Here is a 23,246-nt window from a genome sequence, read left to right as displayed (position 1 = left end):
ATTTCAGTTTTCTTTGTAGGCAATATGGTTGGCATTTCTGTTGTGGGGGAAATATTTTCGGTTGATGTCATTTCTGCGCTTACATATCAGGCATCAAGGGACAGCCACAGTGGACAAAATACAAGACAGTCTTGCACATAATAGTTTATCGCACAATATCACTTTGGACTGTAATGAAATCATGTGTGTTACAAAATGTGAAAGCATTTTAGGCAGTCGAGCATGGTATAATACGGTCTGCAAGAGGTACAAATCTGAATGATTTATGCAATGAAATGGTCATTAAAATCACTTCGTATCGTACAATTAATTATTGTTATTAACAGAATATTATTCAACAAGGTTGAAGCTTCATGATGTTAGTATAATTCTGTTTTGAAAAGTTAAATTTTTTGCGCTTTTCACATAGTCTGATTTATTATATAGGATAATGTTGGCTGTTGCGTACTAAACATTATTCTCCCCACCTCTTTCTTTCTCGTCAGCCTGTCTGCTAACTGCTTCTCCAGTTCTTTATTTTCATTCTGCTTTTCTTACTTTATATGCACGCTAAATATTCCTTCTCGTTTTTCTCTTTTCGCTATCTGTACGTTATCGGAAAGAGTTTCACACACCTCATTCTTTGAGTGTCGTTGTGTTCAATATCACAACTCATCCTTCAAACGACTCTCACTCATACTCCGCGACACAAATCGGAATCACCACCCCACCCACTAACTAAAAAAATACCCATATGCACACGTGGCTTGGCATTTTATAATACACAATGTGATCCAGAAACCCTTTTGGGTATGTGCTGTGGTTTGCTGTGGTGCTCTTATGTTTACTGTATTGAAAGTGTTTTGCGTAGAATGTGTGCAGTACCCAGTAGTGCAATTTTCTGTATGTTATATATATTTGTAAGTCCTGGTGTTTTTGTTATGTATTTGTCTGAATTTTTTTTTCTTATACCTAAGGCACCTACTATGATAGGAATTGTTTCTGTTTTTAGATTCCTCATTCGAGTTATTATTATTATTATTATTATTATTATTATTATTATTATTATTATTATTATTCAGTAGTCTTATTTTTATCACGTGCTTTGACTGCACTACCGAACGGTCAGACAATAGAAAAATCGCATAAGATCCTGTAGTTCTTTTTCCCTTTCACAGCCTCTTGCACCTGTTCATACCACTTTTCCGTCTAACATCGCTATGCGTTATGTTACCAGTACAGTCATCTCTACGCTTATACTTGTGCCATACTACTACTACTAGCATGTATATATATATATATATATATATATATATATATATATATATATATATATATATATATATATATATATATATATATGTGTGTGTGTGTGTGTGTGTGTGTGTGTGTGTGTGTGTGTGTGTGTGTGTGTGTGTGTGTGTGTGTGTGTGTCTGTGTGTACGTGTGTGTGTGTGTGTGTGTGTGTGTGTGTGTGTGTGTGTGTACGTGCGTGAGTATAAACGTATATACCTGTCTATGTGTGCATGCGTGCATGAAGCTTGTGGGAAGAGAGAAAAGTATAATGTTACTTGATACAGTAAGGCGATAAGCAACGGCAAAAAGTGTTACTCGTTTCAAAACGTTTTTAATTCAACTTGTCACCTTAAGTGAAGTATTGTTGATACATATTTAATTGTTTTCGTCTATGTATGCGGTACATATACATAAAATATAGCATAAATAACACTGGTCAACAAGTGTTTTTCATCAAAAGGTGTACTTAGTGTAGTTTTTAATGCTGATTTCAAATATACAATTAGTTTTTTTGACATCACTTACAGTTTCTAAGATGAGTTAGTTTTTTTGATTTTAGCTCATGCATTATATAGAAATTCCAATTAATGACGTGTATGCATATATTTCATTTACATCATGCCTTTTGCCATTCCAATGATATGGAGAGAGCCGAAAGACCATTTTAATGACTGCTATTTTTGTGAGGTAAATGTCACAGGATTTTCTATGAAGAAAAAGCACAAAATTGTGTATCCCAATTAGGATTCTGCAATGAGACCTGTGCCTCACAATGGAAGTCTACCAATTCCAGTTCTACCAGATAATGGCAGTGAAACATAAGATAACGATGCTGATGGCACGATAGTGCTGCTGAGGAAGATTACGTGGCTGATGATGATAGATTTGAACCTCAGAAATTTTCCCAAGCTGAACGGAATGACCTTGTCAGAGACCTATCCTTCTCAAAAGATACAGCAGAACTGTTGGCATCAAGACTGAAGTAAAAGTATCTGCTAGAGAACAGTGTTTGTATAACTTATTTTCGGCAGAGAAATGTGGTTCAACAAAAGTGTTTGTCTGTTGAAGGCCCGCTTCGCTTTTGCAGCAACATCGATGAACTTTACGAATTTTTTTCACAAAATCATTATCCTGCAGAGTGGCGTTTGTCTATTGACTCTCCAAAACGAAGTTTAAAAGCTGTACTTCTTCATAATGATAATTTGAAGCCCTTCATTCCTATTGCACATTCCATTCATCTTCATGAATCATATGAGGACATGGAACTTTTACTTCATGCCATTGCCTATGAAAGATAGGCATGGAAAATATGTGGAGATTTAAAAGTCATTGGAATGTTAGTGGGAATGCAGTCATGTTTCACAAAATACTGTTGTTTCTTGTCTCTATGAGATAGTCGGTCAACTGACAGACATTATTCAGAATCAAACTGGCAGACAAGAACATCATACCAGCCAGGACTGTCTAGCATCAACAATACACCTCTTGTAGATCCATGTAATGTCCTATTTCCTCCTTTTCACATAAAGCTTGAACTGATGAAACAGTTTGTAAAGACATTAGGGAAGAGAAATGCCAGAGGGCTTGAGCATATTGTAGAAAAGTTTCCCAAAATCACACAGTCGAAGTTGAAAGAGGGTATTTTTGTTGGACCCCAAATTAGAGAAGTACTCAAAAATGTCAACTTCAAGACAACTATGGATGAACTTTCAATTGGATCTGTGAGAATTTCTTGGGCAAGAATTTCTTCGGCAAGAATTTCTTCGGCAAGAATTTCTTGGGCAAGAATTTCTTGGGCAAGAATTTCTTGGGCAAGAATTTCTTGGGTAATGGACTACAAGGATGGCATCAAGAATCTTTTGAATTGTTACTCAGCAATGGGATGTCACAAGTCACTGAAAGTTAACTTCTTGGACTCCCATCTGGATTTCTTCGCAGATAAACTTGTAGCAGTGTCTGACGAGCATGGTGCAAGATTTCACCAGGACATTAGTGCTATGAAGAAATAGTACCAAGGCTTCTGGAATGACAGTATGCTAGCTGACTACTGCTGGACACTTTAGCGTGATCAACTAGACCGGGAATACCGCAGGAAATCCAAATCACAATGTTTCTAACTCTGTTGTTCTAACTTTGTTTTGCTTGACCCATTTATTCTGTATTCACTCTTTGTAGAATGATAGTGATGATTTTTAACTAAATAAACTAATTTACTTTCAAAAAATAATATGTCCTTATTTATTACGCTAATGATTTCATATATACAGATATGTAGATATTTGCATGTATCTACTGAAAAACTGATACGTGCTGCATACAAATAGAGTGAGAGTTTGAAATCAGCCTGAAAAGATAGCATAAAAAAGTTGGTTTGCATTCATAATGAGTATAATATATCTAATTTTGTTGACCAGTGTAATTAGTGAGTTTTCATGTGTTTGTGTCTGTGTGTGTGTGAGCACACACACACACACGCGCACACACGCGCACACACATAATCATATGAAGGACCTATAATTTTTAAGGGATGTGTGCTTCATAGTTCTCCGGTTTATGCCAGTGTTCAGTGAAAAAACTAAATACGTTAGTTTTGCATTGATGGATATGGGTATCTAAAATATTTATGAATGAGTAAAAGAAAAAAATGGCGAAATTGACATATGAACATCAGTTTATTAAAATATATTCAAATCGATATAATATGATGGTAACTCCTTTTCGGGGAAATTCTCCCCTGATGAAATACCCAATTAACCAGTTTCAATATGAAAATTTTAGATTAATCTAATTTAATTTAATTTCCTTAATTGAATCAATTTGATATGGAAACATCTGTAGGGATAAGAACTTCATATTATATCGATTTGAATATCTTTGAATAAACCGATGCCTATATGTCAATTTCTCTTTCATCTCTCTCTCTCTCTCTCTTTTTCATCTCTCTCTCTCTCTTTTTCATCTCTCTCTCTCTCTTTTTCATCTCTCGCTCTCTCTCTCTCTCTCTCTCTCTATATATATATATATATGATGGTACTTTTATATAAGCTTAAAGCGATCACCGTGCAATGACTAAGGAAATAGTCTAATAAAGGGGCATATAAGCCCTCGACAGAAAAAAAGGTTTTCTATCCGCGTGGGAGTCGAACCCACATCCGTTTGTGAACGCGACTAAGTGTGAAACCATTGCCCCAGCGAATTAGTCCCACTTTTCTTGTTAAATTTAAGAACCATAATGGTTCGTGTTTCTGTGATGGTAACTCCTTTTCTGGGAAATTCTCCCCTGATGAAATACCCAATTAACCAGTTTCAATATGAAAATTGTAGAGGCGAACTGGCGTACCGCCTTAGAAGGGCCCTAGACAAATTTAAGCTAATAATTAAGGTTGTTGAAAGGCCAGGCAACCCTATCAAATCCATAATCGGTAGAACCTACCCTTTTAGTAGAACTCCCTGTATTGATAGGAACTGTACTGTATGTAGATTTAGCCCACAACCAAACTGTAAAGCCACAAATGTAGTCTAATGGTGAACAACCTTGATTGAAGTTGGTTACAGTTACGAATGAACTGAAGATCTGATGCTAGGCTTCAGTGTAAAAAAGTCCACATGGACGGAAGAAGTACCAGACTGTGTCACTGTAGCCCCGGGGTATTGATATTTGCAAATCTTGCTTGTTACTACGTCTATTGGAAAATTATCGATGGAACATTGGGCCAATGCTGAAGTTCTATGTAGTGAATATTATGTGCAACAAGGAAGGGCCGGCTTTTGCTATTGGCATACATGATAATGATGTGCAGTAATTTTTTTTGCGATAAGACACAAGTCATCGACAAACACAAAGCCATGAAACATTAGTACCAAAGAAAGAAATACTAATTGAAAGTCATAGAAAAATCAAAGAACGAAACGCACAAATATTTATTGAACTTGGTACAGAAATTATATAAGGATATCTGAATAGGAATTTTGTTATTATTGATGTGGGTGAGTTTTGAAAACTGAAGGAAGTTTTAATTGAAGTGGAAACGAATGTCTTATTAATTAGAATAGACGTCATAGTAGAGGAATGATGAATCGAAATAGAAAAGCGAAAATTGTTAGAAGGGTCTGATTTATCGTACAGAAATCAAAGAAAGGAACCTGAAAAGGAAATTGATGTATTGTAGAATAATCCGTTTTGAAAATTGAATGAAATATTAATGGAATTGGAAAGTGAAATCATATTAATTAGTTATGAGCTAACTGAAAAAGAGAGATGTGCTAACTGTGAGAAGAGTCTGTTCCGAAAATGAAAGAAAGTCGTAAAATGAAAGATTCTTATTGCTAGAAAAGAGGAAATTATACATTTAAGCGAAAGGAAGAGGAATTAATGAATACGACTTGCATATCACACACACACACACACACACACACACACACACGCAAGTAGATGAACGAATGAGTGACCGAAAGTATTTGAACTTTTGACCAGTTCAAATATACTGGAGAGGTATTTGAACATACAGTGAAAAGCTTTCATTGGTTCAAATATATACTTTTCTAATCTATGCACAAGGCCCGATATTTTTGGGGAGGGGGCCAGTCGATTAGATCGACCCTAGTACGCAACTGATACTTAATTTATCGACCCCGAAATGATGAAAGGTAAAGTCGACCTCGGCAGAATTTGTACTCAAAACATAAAGACAAGCGAAATACCGGTAAGCATTTCGCCCGGCGTGCTAACCTTTCCGCCTTATAGTTTCAAATACATATCAAACATATTTCAACTGGTCTTTCGTTTATATATACATATATATATATATATATATATATATATATATATATATATATATATATATATATATATATATATATATATATATATATATATATATATATATATATATATATATATATATATATATATATATATATATATATATATATATATATGAATGAAGGTGTATAGCTTAGTGCATTCGGCTCACGATAGTAAGGCCATGAGTTCGGTTGCCCGTGGCGTGCTGTGTCTGTGAGTAAGACACTGTATCTTACGTTTTCGCAGTCCAATAGGCTGGCAAAAAATAAGTTGTACCTCTATTTCAATGGACCGGCCTTGTCACATTCAGTGTTTTACGATGATTCTTCTTGAGAGCTACGTTAAAGATACGCGCGTTTGTGGAATGCTCAGACATTTATAGGTTAATTTCAGAAGCAGGCTCTTCCGTTGATCGAATCACGTGGAGCACTGACGAACGGCGAATTCAAGCAAAAACATCCAACGTTAAATTGATGTACATAGATAATACATTAGTTTATATATTTATTATATATTTTTTGATATTGAAATGAAATATGTAATATAACGTGCGATGTAATGTGAAATATATAAAAATAATCTGCAACAAATGACAGAGACTTTTTAATGTTTGAAATTTAAATGTAATACATAACACTAAGTTAATGGAATATAAATAATTGAAAAGGAAAAAGGTATGTTGCAATACAACAGCAGAAGAATGAAAGGAATAAAATAAAGTGCATTAATTTGTGTTTGTGCGTGTGTGTGTGTGTGTGTGCCCATGCGCGTCGCCTACCGATTACAGTGTTGCTCTCACGATCGTAAGATTGTGGTTTTGATTTCTGAACTGCATAATGTGTAGTGTTCTTGAATAAAACGCTTCATTTGATGTTGCTCCTGTCGACTCAAATGGCAAAAATAAGTAAACCTTCGACGGACCAGCGACCCGTCAAGTTGGAGATTATATACACCATAAAATTAGGAAAATTACGCTAATGAGCTTATGACTAGGGAAGAACCTTTGATCTTTTGATAAATGTACATTTAGATCCAGGTGTACGTGGTTTTCTTGATTAAAACACTCCAACTCACATTGCTCTACGATCACTTCGAGAATTGAATTTTAGCACCTGTATAGACAATGTCAATATGATAGTGGGTGTGATCTACCGTGCAGCACAAACATTTGATCTCTATAAAAGAAAAAAAAAACATTTGTATAGGTTGTTTAGCAAGAATTTGCAGAACCGTGTTTCTCGGACTACGAAAGACTGCTATCATATCATATATGTCTAATGAAATATCAGGTAAAAGTATTTAATGACGAATTTCCACATGTGGACTATAAATTTTCCTTGTGAATCACTGCTGCTATGTAATGAAAATAATGACTATCAAATGCTAACAGCGGAAACATATTTTCATCATGAACATGATGAAGATAATATTGAAGGGTTTTATGAGTTTTTATGACCGTTTTGGAAAATGTTTTTATGAAATATAAAATGCTTATTAAAGTGGTTTTGTTTGCAATATAGATTAAATTATTAATGCATATAGATTCATTTATTCAATCTCTCTGCAAATAGAAATGTCACCAAAAGGTATTTGATACTCAAAATACTTTTAAGCATTTCAGCTAGTTTAGACTATGTATTTACCAACACGAAGTCATTTAGTATGACGTTGATTATATTCTGGTAGTCAGATTTGCATATGTTGGGACAGTTAGAATTTTGGGATGTGTTTTCAGTGAGTGACAAGTCTATCATGGTGATTTTTCCGTGTTAGTCTTTCAGTTCCAGGTATATTTAGCTAACGACGTAGTCTTTCTACTAGATGCTGGAAATAAAATATGCAATGCGTAAGTCGTCTTTCTAAGACCAAACCTTATGTTACTGGGCCAAAAAGATGATCCGTACGTCCAATTGAAATACTTTATCACTTAAAAAAACCTTAAGAAAATCTAGGGCTATATAAATACCAGCAGCCACTTTTGTGTAATTTTTATGATAATGATAATAATAATAATAGTAATAGTAATAATAATAATAATAATAATAATAATAATAATAATAATAATAATAATAATAAGGGTTCAAATTTTGCTACCAGGGCAGCAATTTTATGGGAGGAGATGAGTAAATTACATAGCCCCCCCCCCCCAGTGTTCAACTGGTACTTAATTTATCCACCCCGAAAACATTAAAGCTAAAGTCGACCTCAGTGGAATTTGAACTCTAACGCTAACGATTCTGCCAGCTCACCGCCTAAATAACAATTACAACAAGAATAGCAACGAATACAGCAGCAACAGCATCAAAGTACTGCAGTGGAAGCTGTGTGAAAAGTTGGTTAGAGTGTGGCAAAACATGGTACCACAGAGAATGCCTGAGTCAGAGGCCTGCAAAATCCTGTGGAATTTCCCAATCCAAACGGGCCAGTGCTTTGGCACAACCATCTGGAGCTAGTGGTGGTAGACAAGGTAAAATCATATGCACTATAGTTGATGTCGCATGCTCATTTGACTCACGAATCGTTAAGAAGGAAGGCGAAAATAATAAACGTTTATAATCTTCTTAATACGACTTAACCCGACTGTGGAAGATGAAAAATGTAAAGATAGTGCTGATTATTGTTTGGATCTTGAGAACAGTATCAAAAGGTACCGAGAGGAATTTTGAAGGAAATGGGAATAGACTACCCAGTAAAGCTGTTGCAAAATGTTTGCATCCATGGCATGGCCGGAATCGGCAGGAAAATAATAGAGAGTTGAAGAGAACAAATAGCATTGCACCCGCTACTCATCCATGATTCCAGGAGTTCCAATGAAACCTGAGTTAAAATGATGATGATGATGAAATATGATGATGATGATGAAAATAACAATAATAATAGTAATAATATCTTCTACCAGAAAATGAAGACATATCTTCTATATATATAAAAATGAGAATGTGTGTCTGTCTGTCTGTCTGTCTGTGTGAATCCCTAAAACTCGAGAACTACGCAACCACTTTCATTCAAATTTTACAGATGCCTTACTTAGGGTTCCAGTTGTGTTTTAGTCAAAAAGAATTTTAACTTCTTGCAGAGTTCGAGCCCACGGCAACATAATATCTCCTCCACTATTTAAGTATTACGTGTCAAAAGTGAAACAAAAACACTCATGTCAAATACTTTCACTTTAAAAATGAAACTATTCTACTAACTGAAACAATCACATTTCGATACTGTAATGACAGATACTTTCAGAGAGAGAGAGAGAGAGAAAGAGAAAAAGAGAGATGTATATGTATACATATAGATGTATATGTACACGTTATTCCACTAACTGAAACAATCACATTTCTATACTGTAATGACAGATACTTTCAGTGAGAGAGAGAAAGAGAGAAGGAGAGAGAGAAAGAGATGTATATGTATACATATACATGTCTATGTACACGTATATGCATAGATATATAGATATAGATATAGATCTATATGCATACATGTATATGTATACACATGTGTAGATGTATATATATATATATATATATATATATATATATATATATATAGATGTACATGTAATATGTACACATATATACATATATATACATGCATACAGATATCTATACATATATACACCCATCACACACAAACACACACATTAGTCATTTGTTTTCTTATCCAAAACTACGTCAAAAGTACTGAACGGATCTTTATGAAATTTGGAAATTATATTCTATGTATAACGGCCATAACTCCCATGAAAATTCATATATTTTTGATGTTGATGAAATTTTAACCCGAACATAACAGATGAGCATTATTTGTAATTCAACGGTACAACAGTGTAAGACTACCCTTTCAGATATACTTTCATTGTGATTTCTGCAATGTGGTGCATAAATTGTCAAGTAAATGAGACGCATCTTTGCCTCCACTGATTCACTTGCAAAGTGTTGAGTAAAATTATTTCGTTGCAGACCTCCTTTGGGTCTTTTTATTATCACTACGACACACATAGTCCCCAGTTGGTAACATTGATTTCAAGGCCCTCCTAGATGAGAGACTGGCATTCCACTTAATGTCTATGTTCCATGCTGGCATGGATTGGAGAGTTATTAATGTAGAAATATGGTATCGTAGCTACTAACAGTTGAGGGTTGCGTAGTCTAGACGGCGTTTTTAGATTTCATTATTCTCTTTAACCCGGGCAAAGCCGGGTATTTCTGCTAGTCTTCTATAAAAATGAAAACAAAAAATCCAGTGAACTACCGATCAATAACATGTGTCAACACCACCTAGAAAATCCTCATATCCATATTAACTGACAGAATATACGTTTTACTTGAACAGAAGTCTACCCTTCCTCTAGCTCAAAAGGTGTAAAAAGAATTCATATGTATGCAAAGATCAATTACTCGTAAGTAAAATGATTGTAGAGTAGTGCCGGAGCAAAAAGAACTTGAGTATGGCATGGATAGACTACAGGAAAGCGTTTGATAGTGTCACGCATCAAGGCCCTTGAAATATATAAGATCTCTCCAAATTCTTAAAAGGAATCATGGCCAAGTGGAACACACGTCTCCTTCTAAGCCACAGTAATGGGATGAGCCAATCTAACAACATCAACATCAAATGAGGCATCTTTCAAGGTGACTCTCTCCATCACTCTTTGCATGGCACTGATTCCACTCTCAAACGAACTGAAAAACACCAGGTATGGGTTCAAAAGACGATCTGAAGCTGTTTGCTAGAAACTACGAAGAGCTAGTAATGTTAAAGAGTTCAGTAATGACATCGGAATGGATTTTGGCCTTGATAAGTGTGCTAAACCAACTTTTGTAAGAAGCAAGCTCAGGAAAACAGCTTCCATTAAATTAGACACCGACTCTACTATCAAGGAGCTTGACCCACAAGAAAATTACAAATACCCGGGGATAAACGAAGGAGATGGTATACAACATGCTACTATGAAGGAAAAAATATGAAAAACTGAAGTCAATTCGATACTAAAAACTGAACTCAACTCGAAAAATTGCACCGAAGCTATTAATACCCTGGCACTTCCAGTAGTCCAATATAGTTTTAACATCATTAACTGGAATCTTCAAGATGTCCATCGCCTGGACAGGAACACAAAGAAACTATTAACATCTAAGAACATGCACCATTCAAAAGCAGACGTTGATTGTCTGTACCTACCTAGAAGTACTGGAGGAAGAGGAATGATGCCAACAACAATGATGGTTCTGAGAGCAGTTGGCAACGAGGGAGATGTAATGCCTCCTCACTTTTTACACAGCGCTTAAGAGTCAATGCCACTATCTACAAAGAAGTGTTGGAGAAAGTTGTGAGGCTCTGGATAGACAGAGTAAGCAACGGAAGACCGAACGTCTTCCAAAAAGACTCTACGCCGTCTCATAAGGCTGGGAGAACCCAAGCGAGGCTGCATGCCAATCTCCACGATCATGTTCTCCCAGCACATGGCCTCCTACCATACCAGATTTCAATCCACTGGAGTACTACGTTTGGGCAGTAGTCAAGTGAGAGGTAAATAAACACACCCTTAGCACTGTACAACCTATTAAGTCCACTATAACCAGCACTATGTCCAAAATTGATAAAGATCATCTGATTCAGGAATGTCAACGCTTCCGACTAGTATTCAAAGTAGCCAATGATGCGAACGGTGGCTTCATTGAATAGATGTGATAAAATGATTCTCAAGATAATTAGTACTAATTTGCTTTCAAATATAGCCTTTCTTTGATGATATATATATTTTTTTCTGAATTCATATAAATTACCTAAAAAAACTAAAAAAAAACTGACGCATACTGTAGATATACGGTGAATCTTGGATCATAAATCTGAATTTTCAGTTGCTGATTATTCTAAAAAAAAAATGAATTAGGGGAACATACAAAATGAATAAATCAATGTATTTGCTCTCAGAACATCTTATAGTATCAGATGTATAAAGCATATACAACAAAAAATATGGCATTTTGTTAAACATGCTTTCCATTGTATTTATATTTTGTTTATATTTGCATTCTATTTATATTTAGCGCGTTTGCAAATCCATCATATTCCACATAGGAAATGAACTATTCCTGATTTGCGGCGCGCGCGTGCGTGTACGTGTATTTGTGTGTGTGTGTGTGTTTGGGTGTGTGTATTTGTGTGCGAGCATATATGCATTTTTACAACAAAGAATTAGAAAATAAATAAATTCATATAAAATACTATACGCTTTTTGAAGTCGTGAGCTCTACACTAATTTTGTTGTAAACATAGTTCCCACGAAGAAGCATATAAATACGTACGTACATACATACATACATACATACTATGTGTATGTATGTTTGTATGTATGTATGCATGTATAGATAGATAAACAGAAAGAGAGAGAGAGAGAGAGAGAAGGGAAAAACGAGATTTTAGACCTGTTTTCAGTTTCTCCGTAAAATTTTCATTCCAAAATCAAATTCAGTTTTATTAGTGATAAAATAGTAATAAGTTACAATCACGCAACTGTTAATGTAGATATGAATCCTTTTTATAGCCATCGCTATAAATCATTACCATTTTCAATAATATTACTGATATGATCTCTTTTCAACACAAATATTCATTTTTGCCAAAAAAATCATTTTAAAGTTCATTACTGAAGGATGAAAAAAGAAAACAACAACCTATTTTCTCACAGTGCATGACATATGTTTAGATACTTCACTAAGAGCCATACATCAGCCATAAAACGTGCAAAAAAATTTACATACAAAGGCGAACTGTCGACTTTTTATACTCAATACATTGAAATATTTCATAGGTGACAGAAGACCGACCCTGTAAACTTTTTTCAAGGGAGCTTTGTTATTTATTAATATATTTTTGTTACCCTAATTTTATAAAGCTACTTTGTGACAGGTTATTGAGCAGTTTTCTTTATATTTTATTTTATGCATTTGTCAAAAAAAAGTAATAAGTACTGATCATGACGCACAAGAAGCAGATGGATTTTTTCCTATTGATTTACTTTTATCAAAATTATTTATTATGTCATAAATTCCCGAATACTTGTGTGTATGACATTTTTCAACTCTCACTTCTGATACGTGCAATGATTCTTTGTATTTTGCTATTCATTTCAATATTTACGTTTCTGTCATCTCTCGTCTTCTTTTCCACTCTCACTGCTTTTTCACCTTCTTTCCTTCACTCTTTTCCTTCTTTCCTTCCCTTCTACTACCATCGTCTCTTCTTCCTTTCGTCCTTTGGCCTCTTCTCTGCAGTCTATCCACTTCCTCCTTTACTTTGCCCCTTGTTGTTGCTGCAGATTTTGTTGTTGTTGTTGCTGAAGTTTACTTCTGCTGCTGCTTTTTTCTATTACAAACTAAATTCCTTATAAATGATAATCATAATGTTTTTAGTACCCCCACCCACGGAAAATCTGGTTGTACCAATTCTCATCGAAACGACAGTGCCTATATTTCTTAATTTAGCATTTTTCTCCAAAGTTGCTAAAAGTGAGGAAATATCAATCAACTACAAGCAGGTAAAATTTGGTCATTTTTTCTCTCATATTCTTCAATATTTGACTTGTTTAGATTACATTTTTATTACATATCACTTCAATTCATAAATCATGGAAGATATTTTCTTTAATTTTCTTTCTAGCCACAGACATTCGTCTTATAGTTAATATCCCTACCGCCTCAGACGACAGTGTATTTCTTTTATTGGATAAAAATCCCGCATACGTACATATATAAAATACACTATCGAACATTGTGTTTGTACGAATGTCAATATATATACGTACTTATGCATGTGTGTGTGTGTGTATATATACATACATACATACATATATATATATATATATATATATATATATATATATATATGTATAAAGATTCGATCTAATATTTGGCATTAACAATTGATTAGATAATATATTGGTTGTGCAGGAGGTGTAAAGCAGCGGGGTAATGGTCTTGAGGTAGTTAGTAACGTCTCCTTACATTATGCGTTCAATCATCCATTAGGATCGATGGAATAAGTACCAAGACTAGGGCGGCGATAAAACCAAATGTTTCTGCCCCTCAATTCCGTGGCCTGGTGCCTATGCTGAAAATCATTAATCTATTGATTGCAATTCTTATTAATGGTAATATTGATTCAGATTATTGACATATTGGTGTTTTCACCGAGGTATTTTGAAGTTTCGTTAGTTTTGACAAAGTCTTAGGGCATACTATACTATATTGTATATATATATATTTATATATATATATATATATATATATATATATATATATATATATATATAAGATAATGCTAATTTTTGGTGATTACTTGTCCAAAATTTACACTTTATACGTATAGTTTCTGGCTGCAGATAACTGACAAGCGAGAAATGGACTTTATCAAACTAAAACGGTTCTCTAAACACTAAACAAAAGCAAAATCTTCCATAATATCCGAACTTCCCATTGAGCACAATATAATTTTATTTTGGCTTCGCATCTTATTTTGTCACACCATTTTATTTTGGCTCTATAGTTTACTTTGGTGCTACATTTTGGCTCTGGATTTTATTTTGGTTCAGTATTTTACTTAGGTTCTGCATTTTAATTTTTCTTTACATTTTGTCACTACATTATATTCTGGTTCACCATGTCAACTCTGTATTTTCTGTTGGCCCAACTTTATACTTTAACTCTACATTTTAATTTCGCTCTGCATTTTAGCTCTACATTTCACTTTGGCTCTTCATTTTGTCTCAACATTGTATTTTAACTCAACACTTTTACTTTGGTTCTGAATTTTGGCTCTACATTCCGATAAGCAACAAATTCTAGGTCCCCTATCACTGAGTATCTCACTTGGTGAATGTACATTTTACAAACCACAAATTCTGAAATTTTAAAGCATTGTCTTCACCTTCATGACCAGAAAAATACTTCCATCTCGTAAACTTTTAACCCTCTAAATATCTCAAGTCAAACCGACAATGGAATACTTTTGCGCCTGTGACGGTGGTACTATAAGACACATGCACACACAGAAGGTTTACCGCCACAAAAGAAATGCCAATAAACTTGTCATGAAGTTGCTCGCCAACATACTTCAACCTTGATCCCATCGACATGTATTTCTTCTCTGTATCTTTTCTCCCGCTACTTCAGTGATCTCTTTTCTCAGAATTGTCGAGTTTTCTCGTGCGATTTCTGCTCATGCACACTCGGGTTACTTATATCTTTACAGATTGGCGTCCCCGTCCAGGTGGGGAATATATATACGCCATGAATCCGGGAAGCTGGTCCTTGTGAGTCGGCATGATTCGAGAAGGCAACTTTACCCTTAGTAATGTACAGATACCAGGATTTCATTTAATTATTAAAGTAAATTTGATATTTGTTTTATTTAGAGAATATTGACAATGGTGAACACCCCCAGTTCCAAAAAAATTGTGATCCGTAGGGCTAAAGAACCAGAGATTTCGGATAACCAATGTTGTACCCGTAGAAAGAAATTGGTGAGAAATTATAGCATTATAAATATTATAGAATTATAGAACGACAGAACGATAGAATGATAGAATTTATAGAAATTATGGAATTATGCGCATTATTGAATTAGTATTTTGATTTATGAAATACAGTTGTTATATGTTGTTGCTGTACTAGTTGCTGTTTATCACTCAGACTAATTCTAGTAGATTAAGATCAAAGGTGATCAGCCGTAACCATCCAGTATTCTATTAGGACATTATGAATCTAGGCCTCTATTATGCAATATATCAATTTTTAAAGACAGAGAATTATGTAACTAAAATAAGATTCGGTGGTGGGTAAGTTTTTTTTTTTACGAAATTCAGTTTTACTCGTGCAGCCTAAGTTTGATAAAAGACGCAAGCTATCTCGTTGCTCCCTTGTTACAGTTGTTGTTGCACTTGTTTAATTCCACCGGGTGTCCACAAGGTCTGGGTACATGGAGTAAATAAAATTATAACATAAACAACTAAATATAAGAAATAATAATTTCTTAAAGTATGTGTTAATCCACATGTGGGTACATGGAGTAAATAAAATCATAACATAAACAATTAAATATAAGGAATAATAATTTCTTAAAGTATGTGTTAATCCCCATGTACCCAGACTTTGTGGACACCCTGTAGATCAGTGCTCCGCAACAGGTATGCCGCGGCATACCTGTGTGCCATGAGACGATGCTAAGTCTGTCGCAGTGTAACCTGAATATAATTTTTTCCATGTACTTTTAGTTATATTTTTAGTTCAGGTGTGCCGCCTAATTTTGAAAAGAATATAAGTGTACCGAAAGTGAAAAAAGTTTGCGGAACGCCCAATTAAAGGGGTTTGAGTTGTGAACAACATAGCATTTTTTCAGACATTGTGTATCTAGGACTTCCTTGTCAAATGTGCTTTTTTTTCCATTTCTAAGAGGGCAGAATGTAAATAGAAAAATATTTAACTGTTACATCAAGCAAATCGAGTCGATGCATGCAAACAAGTTCTTTCGTTGGTCTGGTAAATTAAAGAAACAAAAATCAATAACAAGGTGAACTATTATTTCATTCGAAGAAAGATATAAAAATATCAGAATTTTTGGTAAAGAACTCATAATGTTAATGACTCTTACTGGAGGTTTCAAAGTGGAACGAATAGCGTTCATTGGTGGATTAAAAATACGTCACTGACAAATGGTTTTCACCGCGTTTTGCTCGTCAAATATAAGAAGGATGCACCAAATGATAAATAAAGTGTGTGCATTGTAAACTGGTAATTTGGTAACAAGATTGAAAACAATAAATAAATAATCATGAATTGTAAAATTGATGTAAAATGAGAAAAATCAGTAAAATCAATTGTAAAAAAAAGAATAAATGAATAACGAATGCAATGGAAATAAATTCTGCCACTTAACGAACACGAATTGTATTTTCTAGATATTAATATTTCGTAGACGACTGTTTATTTTTTCTTTTCCGGCATTCAATGTTCTTAGTAAATTCCAGTCGGTGCGGTTTAGCAGCTATTTATTACGATCACCGTCTGATCATGTAACTAAATAAAGCAACCCTTTCAGCGATTCATTACCATATAATAGTTTGTTCGTCATTAAAGTAACTGTTCAATCAATACTATTCGATGACTGATATTTATCCAAATTCATTCCATAAATATATATATGCACAAATAAATATTCATGAATTGTTTTGTTTCGTTTTATTTTGTTTGCACATTTAATGAATGTTAAGTTAAGGCGAGCGATTCTCTACATATTTATTTTTCGACTAGTTGTGTCTTTGTTCAGTTGTTTATTTTTCTCTTTTCTCTACAACTAATCAAACTCTAACGGCAGTGAATTAGCAAACCAGGCAGTGCAGCAGATAAACATACCGGGTGGTAGGTAGTATTTCGTTAAGTTCAGCTTTAAAATCATCCTGCGGGGTTCGACTTAACGTTTTATCTTTCCCGGATAAAGAGAGCACTGGCGTTGTTAGAATCGGCTACGCCACTACCGAAAGTTGATGACTTTGCTCACAGATTGTAAATAATTCCATAGCAAGTTCTCCATTTTTGTTATTATGTAAAATAATACACACAAACAGATGCACATATATTAATGAATACACAACATGTATGCAGATACATTGATTTCTAACATAAGCACAATACTACAAATTTGGAGAGAGAGAGAGGTTGATCTATTATATGTTGTGACCCCCTTCGGTCATGAACGACCATTGGATTGCACCTAGAAAGTTACCCTCCGTGGCACAAGTCTGAGCAAGGTTGTTTATGGAAGACCAGCAGTTGTTCATGCATGCTAACCTCCCCTCTCCACGCCACCGATGTTATCCAAGGGAAAGGCAAAGGCTGATACAACTTGGCACCAGTGACGTCGCAGCTGATTTATTAACGTGCAAGTGACTGAGCACTCTACAGACACGTGTATCCTTAACTTAGTTCCTGGGGAGATTCAGCGTGATACAGAATGTGGCAATGTTGGCCCTTTGAAATACAGGTAGAACAGAAACAGGAAGAAAGAGTGAGAGAAAGTTGTGGTGAAAGAGTGCAGCAGGGTTCACCACTACCCACTGTCGGAGCCTCGTGGAGCTTTAGGATTTTTTGCTCAATAAACATTCACAATGCCCGGTCTGGGAATCGAAACCACGATACTACGATAGCGAGTCCGCTGCCCTAACCACTGGGCCAACGCGCATCCACTATGTACCAAGGTACTTAATTGGGACTTTTATTTTTTTACGACACTGGAAATATAGAGAGGCAGAGTAAGTGCGTCAGGATTTGAACTCAGAACGTATCTAAATACAGCAAAGCATTTCGCTTGACAATTTTGGCAACCCGCTACACCTGGTTATACAGTTTCCGGCAAAACTTCAACTACAACACGTGTGCTTGTGTGTGTGTGTGTCTCTGTGTGTGTGTGGTGGATTTATTTCGTTTGACGATGGGGATTCAATTGTTCGACCAACTGAATATCCTGCTCCTGCATTAATGTATAAATGAGTGAGTATTCCGCAAACACGGAAAATACAATAATTAAAATAAATTATAATACTAATACAAAATCAAAAGAGAACATCTAAGTATTCATCCATCATACGTAGGAACCGACTGGATAAACTCGGCCGTTACATCTCACATCTCTTGGTACTCTGCCTTTCATCTGACTGAGTTCTGGCGCAGCAAAAAGGTGCTCTTAATTTTTTGTGCTGGGTAAATTACAAAACTCCAAACGACGTGACGTCGAATACACTTACCTTCAAATACTCATAGAAGGCTGTGGAGCATTCAATTAAGTATCTGGCCTTGTTTATGTCTCCCTTCTGGTAAATACTCTTCGAATGTGTACCATCGAATGTGTAGCTCATCTATATATATATACGAAGTCCTCAACACCTTGAGTCCCATAATGTTTCAGCCTGCATTGGGGCTGATTGTTCGGGCTCAAAAAGGCGGAGACCGTATCGTAAGTTTATTTTTTTGCATCTGACAGGATTTCTCGCCGCTGTTCTTACTTGCTCTCAGTTTTCCTAGAAGACAGAGATAAAGAATTTTTTTTTTACTTGTTCCTGTATGTGATCGTTAAAGAAAGTGACTACCTTGGTCTCTTTTACCGGGAAAATATTCATGTTTCAATATTGTGTAGCGCAAATATTCAACAATCACCCGATGTCACGATTCGCTAGAATATTGCCCATGTGATTAAAAATTCTAACCATTCAAAGCTTCACCTAGAACTGGTATCAGCAACAATCCCATCTTTACTGGCTTTTCTCTCTGGGCCGAAACATCAGTATAAATTCAGTATACCTTATTTCTCTACAGCCCACAAGGGGCTACAAACAAGGACAGACAAACGGATAAAATCGATTATATCGACCCCAGTGCGTAACTGGTACTTATTTAATCGACCCCGAAAGGATGAAAGGCAAAGTCGACCTCGGCGAAATTTGAACTCAGAACGTACCGGCAGACGAAATACCGCTAAGCATTTCGCCCGGCGTGCTAACGTTTCTGCCAGCTCGCCGCCTTTTATAAATTCAGTATACCTTGACGACCTAATAGAGAGCTTTGAGAGAACATTGATTGACGACCGACGGACGCCGAACGGACGCGGACAGTTGCTGACCCAAGTTGACAACAACCACAATGAACGATCAGTGACAGCAACACAACGAGCAGCAGCTAACTTTTTGACTGTTATTACAATTAAACCAAGTGCAATAGCATTCAAACTCTCTCAACATTTTGTTGTTCAAGTAACGATAGTATTTGTTTTTAGTGTATGAAAAGAAAATTTTGTTTATCAATAAACGCAACATATTCCATCGTCTTCTTTGTCATAATAACTCTATATAGTGTATAACCCCAGCAAAGTTGTAGCCAAGAAAACAGCAGAAATGTCTTCGTTTGACAAAAAATGTAAGGACACATCTGTGTTGTAGACATTTTCATTCAAGTTATTCAAACGTGCCCTTTGGTTGTTAGAATGTTATTTTCTTCCTGTTATTGTTAAAGAGTGCTGCGTGCAATTAAGTTGTCAATGTATTAATTTGTCAATTTTCTTGTTTTTAATTGGTGGGCAGACGCGTATAAAAGTAAGAGTAGTTGGAAGATTTTTTTTTTTTATATAAATTATTCGCTCGCAGAGACTGTATGCGAATAAATTATAAAGAAAAACAAATTTATATAGTTGTCTGAGATAGAATCATTTGTGCGCTGGGGCGTATAAGAAACCCGTCTGGTTACGTTCTATCAGGAATAACAACAATAACGGCAACTATTGATTTTTTTTACTCTAGGCAAAATATTAAGTATTTTGAAGAACAGGTATTAGCTAATTCTGCTGATTCCAATACTTGATTCGAACTTTATTTTATCGATCTCAAAGTGATAAAAGGCAAAGTCAACCTTGGCGGGATTGGAACCGAGAACGTAAACAGCAGGGAAATAAATGACACGAAGCATTTTTTCTGTTTCTCTCACGACTCTCCTAATATTGTCATAAAATATATAAACAAAAGATCAGCAGTTTTAGGGGAGTGTGGGGGTCTTTCATCCCTACTATTTCCTTGTTAATTTATTTCATCTACCACCCAGGTTTGAAAAACAAAGATGACTTCGGCGGAGTTTGAATTCTGAATATAAAGAGCCAGGAAAAATACTGCAAGCCATGTTCCTGACGTCGTAGCGATTTTTCCAACTCACCACATCAATAATAATTGTTCCTAATGTAGGCACAAGTCGAGTAATTTTGAGGTGAAATCTGTTAGTCGATTAAATCAGTTCTACTATTTCACTGCTCATGTTTTAATCGACTGTAAATACAGTAAGGCACTTAGTTCAATGTTGTACCGTGTCTGAACGCCATCTGTTTAAAAGTATACTCGGAACGTAGAGCGACGAAATGAAATACAGTAAGATACTTTGTACGTTACCACATCGTTTTACTACTGCAAAATCGTGTTCTACATCTCAATGATAAACAATAAAATAGCAAGTTTCAGTTGTGTTGAAATTCTAAATTAATCAAGACTTTCATTGTATGTTAAAATATTGGATAAAAGTAAACAAATTATATCGTAATAAAATATAAAATCCTGTGTTTTCTTTTATATTCATGTTTACAGACGAATAAAAATTTTGTTTTTCAGAACGAAAGAAAATAAAACCGATTGTGACACATAAACAATCAAGAAGATTAGCAGGTGGAAATTTACATCATTATATTTACCTTTTAGACAACGAATAAAATCGTGTTTGTTCTGTCTGCCAGAAACCCCACACCAGACAAATCTCTCTGAAACCATATCATCTAAGGACAGTTCAGGTAATGTCCGAATAATAGACCAGAAAGTCACGATTAGAACGTCTTTTAGCATAGGTCTACAGGATCAATGCTAACATATTGTAATATAACAACAATAACAGCATATGCGTTAGATTACATATTTTGGAAATGAATTTATGACGAACAGTTCTGGTTGTAAAATTATGGACTTCAAACTAGTCTAGTTTGATGTACACAGCTTGACATCTGCACAATTCTAAAGAACTGGAAACAAGTAATTGCCATCAATCCTGGTAGAATTTTATTTTACTAAGATAAATTTGTTGGTTAAAAATGCAGAACAAAACCAAAACACAAATTAGTTGTGCTGTTTACTTTCGAATACGCTTTTATTATATTTTCTTTATGAATACAAACTAACCCCTATACACGAACGATCGTGCAGCGGGTAAATAAAGTTACACATCTTTAAATATATATACAGAGGTGTGCCAGTGTGTGCATATGAACGTTATAGAGTGAGAATAATTTACCGGTGAACAGAATCTTCGGCGCAGGTTCGAATCTTAACTGAGACATTTAATGCTATTCTATACTCTTATCAGTGATTTTCAGATATAGTCAAGCCTTGCCCTTCATATCTTCTGCATATTATATTCGTATTTATGCATACATAAGTATATCTATCTATATACATACGTTCATGCACACTTATATGTATGCAACTACGTATGCATTCATACGTATTCTACATATTCAGCTATGTACACTTTCTTTCATATTATTGCAGAAATAATATTAACGAGTTATTAGCAGTTTCCCTTGAGTATTAACAACTCGACTGATAATACGCATCCTTACTCACTAATGATTTTCAATTATTTATTATTCACAGCTGTTTTAATTTATCTCTCATCTTGATACCCCCCCCCCCCCCAGCAAAAAACACAAACGAAATAAGAAACATATCTTAATCAACGATACTACCACTGACAAATAGAAGAAATAAAATCACATTCGTTATTTTTCTTCTTCATATATTTTTATTCTTCTAATTAATATTTATGACATCAATTACCCATTTTGTGGGGGTCGAATAGAGATTTGGTAGTGAAAATACTGTTCAAGGGATTATGTCCGGAAGTCAATTTCAGCAACAAGTCAACAGCTGTATTCAGTTCCAAGAGTAGTCTCGTGAAAAATGCGAAAATAACTTGATTCATTACAAAGACGTATTGCAAGTTAATTGCAAATCCTTTTTAGTTACAAGTAACAAGCGTTAATTTTATTTTCCCTTTTATCGCGTCTCTTGTTCTGCTCGGCTTTTATTCTGTAAAGTCTTATAATCTTCAAACGGAGAATTAATTTATTTAGAACAGTAAAACCAGTGGATTCATAAAAGCTGAATAGCTACCAAATACTTGTCACTGGTGAATTATCCCATTTAGAAGTAATGTACTTACTGATTCAATGCCAATCATATAGTATCCATTGTTAGAGCAAAATATAATTTTGAGTTATCACTGATTGAATTGATGCTCCGACTACCTTATAACTAATGAAGGTATTTCAAATGCAAACTCTATAAAGATGTGTTAACATGTACTTTGTATTTTAACAGTATGGATTGTAAATAATCTACAAAAATAATTCATCATAAGTTCACTCATTCTATTTTGCTCACTCTCTTTCTGTTCAAATATTTTGAAATTGAATTTTTATTTATTTTACATTTTCTGAACAGGAATGTCCTTGGTGACAACTTTCCAAATAGTTTAATCACTGGATCACAGTGTTTATAATAGTGAAAGTGGGGATAAGAGATATGTTTGGAATA

The 23,246-nt window shown here is 34.9% G+C and overlaps 2 long non-coding RNA genes across 2 annotated transcripts; one reads left to right on the top strand and one right to left on the bottom strand.

The window, feature by feature from the left end:
- Window positions 1-16,641: 16,641 nt before the first annotated feature.
- LOC149136194 (uncharacterized) lies at window positions 16,642-22,936 on the bottom strand. Its single transcript, XR_016241643.1, has 2 exons — window positions 21,353-22,936; window positions 16,642-19,148 (listed from the first exon to the last, which is right to left on the bottom strand). It is a non-coding gene; the product is annotated as an uncharacterized LOC149136194 (long non-coding RNA).
- Window positions 20,339-21,825, top strand: LOC149136195 (uncharacterized). Its single transcript, XR_016241642.1, has 2 exons — window positions 20,339-21,047; window positions 21,273-21,825. It is a non-coding gene; the product is annotated as an uncharacterized LOC149136195 (long non-coding RNA).
- Window positions 22,937-23,246: the final 310 nt, after the last annotated feature.

The sequence above is a fragment of the Octopus bimaculoides genome, chromosome 4 (assembly GCF_046866305.1).
Source record: "Octopus bimaculoides isolate indiv1 chromosome 4, ASM4686630v1, whole genome shotgun sequence".
Classification (NCBI taxonomy): Eukaryota; Metazoa; Mollusca; class Cephalopoda; order Octopoda; family Octopodidae; genus Octopus; species Octopus bimaculoides.
This window is presented reverse-complemented; position numbering and strand designations above follow the sequence as displayed.